This window comes from Apis dorsata, unplaced genomic scaffold (assembly GCF_000469605.1).
Source record: "Apis dorsata unplaced genomic scaffold, Apis dorsata 1.3 scaffold_397, whole genome shotgun sequence".
Classification (NCBI taxonomy): Eukaryota; Metazoa; Arthropoda; class Insecta; order Hymenoptera; family Apidae; genus Apis; species Apis dorsata.
The window spans coordinates 990,520-993,435 of NW_006263656.1; positions in this window are offsets into that span (position 1 = coordinate 990,520).

Genomic DNA, 2,916 nt, shown 5'->3' on the forward strand with positions numbered 1-2,916 from the left:
AATTTAAAAAATTATTAATCCAAATTCTAATATTTCCACTCTTAAAATTCATTATTCAAATTTCTTTAACAATTTGAATATCACAAAAATAAATTATCCATTACCATTCCTAATTTCCACACCAGTTTTCAGTGATCTAAAAAATTCTTAATCCAAATTCTAATATTTCCACCTTAATCTATTCAAATTCCCTTAACAACTTGAATATCACAAAACAAATTATCCATTACCATTCCTAATTTTCACACTATTTTTCAATGATCTAAAAAATTCTAATATTTCCACTCTAATCAAATTCCCTTAACAACTTGAATATCACAAAAACAAATTATCCATTATCATTCCTAATTTCCACACCAGTTTTCAGTGATTTAAAAAATTATTAATCCAAATTCTAATATTTCCACTCTCAAAATTCATTATTCAAATTTCTTTAACAACGTGAATATCACAAAAACAAATTATCCATTATCATTCCTAATTTCCACACCAGTTTTCAGTGATCTAAAAAATTATTAATCCAAATTCTAATATTTCCACTCTCAAAATTCATTATTCAAATTTCTTTAACAACTTGAATATCACAAAAACAAATTATCCATTATCATTCCTAATTTCCACACCAGTTTTCAGTGATTTAAAAAATTATTAATCCAAATTCTAATATTTCCACTCTCAAAATTCATTATTCAAATTTCTTTAACAACTTGAATATCACAAAAACAAATTATCCATTATTATTCCTAATTTCCACTTTTCAGTGGTCTAAAAAATTCTTAATCCAAATTCTAATATTTCCACCTTAATCTATTCAAATTCCTTTAACAACTTGAATATCACAAAAACAAATTATCCATTACCACTCCTAATTCACTTTTCAGTGATCTAAAAAATTCTTAATCCAAATTCTAATATTTCCACCCTAAGCTAAACAAATCTATTACTCATACTCGAATCGCATAAGAAATCAAGCCATTGCCACTTACTCTTAATCAACGATGAACGCAAACAAATTTTTTCCATCTTCCTTACCTTCGTCCACCCCAAACCCCGATCCTCCGCGGAATTTGGTCGCGTAACTCCCGCGCGTTTGCGCGCGCGTCGCGCCGCGCTTTCGAGAGGGTGGTGCGCGTTCCACGGGCGTCGTCCGTTAGTAGTCGAATTCGTCTCGTCCTCGAGGAAGGTGCGTTCACCTCGGCGAGCGCCTCATCGCCAACTCGTCCCTCCGCGATTCCTTTCCTTTCGCCCGACCAGGTGAGAACAGATAGTGGAGGGGGCGGTTGCACCCCGGTGTTTTTCCTCCAACCCTTTCTCTCAGTGTCTGCCTCTCGCCTCTCTGGATCGACGTTCCGCGTTTTAACGATCGGAGGGAAACGCTCTCGCGTTACAGTGTGTCGCAGCGGCGTGTGGACTATGCTGCAGTCAGTGATCGTGGAGGGTGACCGAAGGGGGTGAGAGAAAAGGGATGATCGTGCGCGCGCGATACAGCGTCTTGCCGCTCCTCGTGAAAACACCATTTCCTGGGGAAGGAACCGAGGGAAGGACAGTGGTGTGCAAACCCTTTGAGAGAGGAAGTTCAGGTATGTTCGAGGGTTGTGGATTCTTTGGGAGACACCGCGTATCAGCTCTTTGGTCTAATCGAAAAGAAACGTTGCTTCGAAGAGTGTGTCGTTTGTTGATCTTTTTCACCGGACTTGCCTCTCCTCTCTCTCGTTTCGTATCTCCTTTGAGAAAATATTCTTGTCCTCGTGTTTACGTTCTCGTTTGAAACGCTCTTGTGGCATTTGTGTTGTGCTTGTACACTTTGAATCCGGGAATGGATTAAGTTTTCCTAGAATGGAAGGAGATGAGTATTGTTCAAGGCTGGAGGTTTTTCTTCTTTTATGTTTTCCTTTTTTCGAGTCATGTATCCGATCGAACGTCTTCGGATTTGTTGTGCTTCATCTTTGAATTTGAAGGAATATTAAGTTTTGAAAAATGAAGGGAGGTAGATATTGTTTGGAGATTGGATCTTTTATTGGTTTTTTTTTTTTCAGATTTCCTTTGTTTCGAGGCATATTGATTGCGTTACCCCTTTCAATTTGAGAAAGATGAAGTTTTGAAAAACGAGAGGGGATAAATATTTGATTGACTTGTGAAGAAGAGATAAAATATTAACGTATTGATAAATTTGTAATAGCATGCAATATTTGAAGTTCATTATATTTTTACGTGAAGACAAATATTTTTTTAAATAATGTGCATACGTGCATACAGTAAATCTTTATTAACATTGGGGATTATTTTAAACAGAAATAAAGTGATCATTCTCAATGACTCAAAAATTTTATTTTAATTTATATCCATCTTAACTTGAATCGTAACTTTGATGTAAAAAGAGAAATATTAAAATTCCATCAAAAGTAAAACAATATCTTCTAAAATTTCTTTACAAAGTTGTGCATACGTACATCTTCGGATGATCAAAATTTTGTCTAGATTCTATTAAAATATAGCCTCGAATCTGAAAAATCGAAAAGAAAAAGATCATATGTATATATATATATTAATCTCAACAAATCGAACGTCAATATGCTCGCATCGAAACGCAACAACGTTGCATATCAATATAAAAGTTAAGCTGCATATAACCCAGATAACAATCGTTGACTGACACCGTATGTAACGCTCGAATGACATACAATCGTTCGACTTTTCGAAATCGATATACAATAATTGAAGTTGCATAGTTTTAATACGCGCGAGCTGTAATCGTTAACAGTTCCATTGATCCACAATTCGACGGTTCCACAATTTCAATGTCCCCAATGGATCGTGTCCGATCTTTTTCAGAATGAAATTAGATCGACATACGTGCACTAACTATTCGCTTTCCCCTTTTTTTTTTTTTCTTCTTGATACGTATTGTTCGTTTTT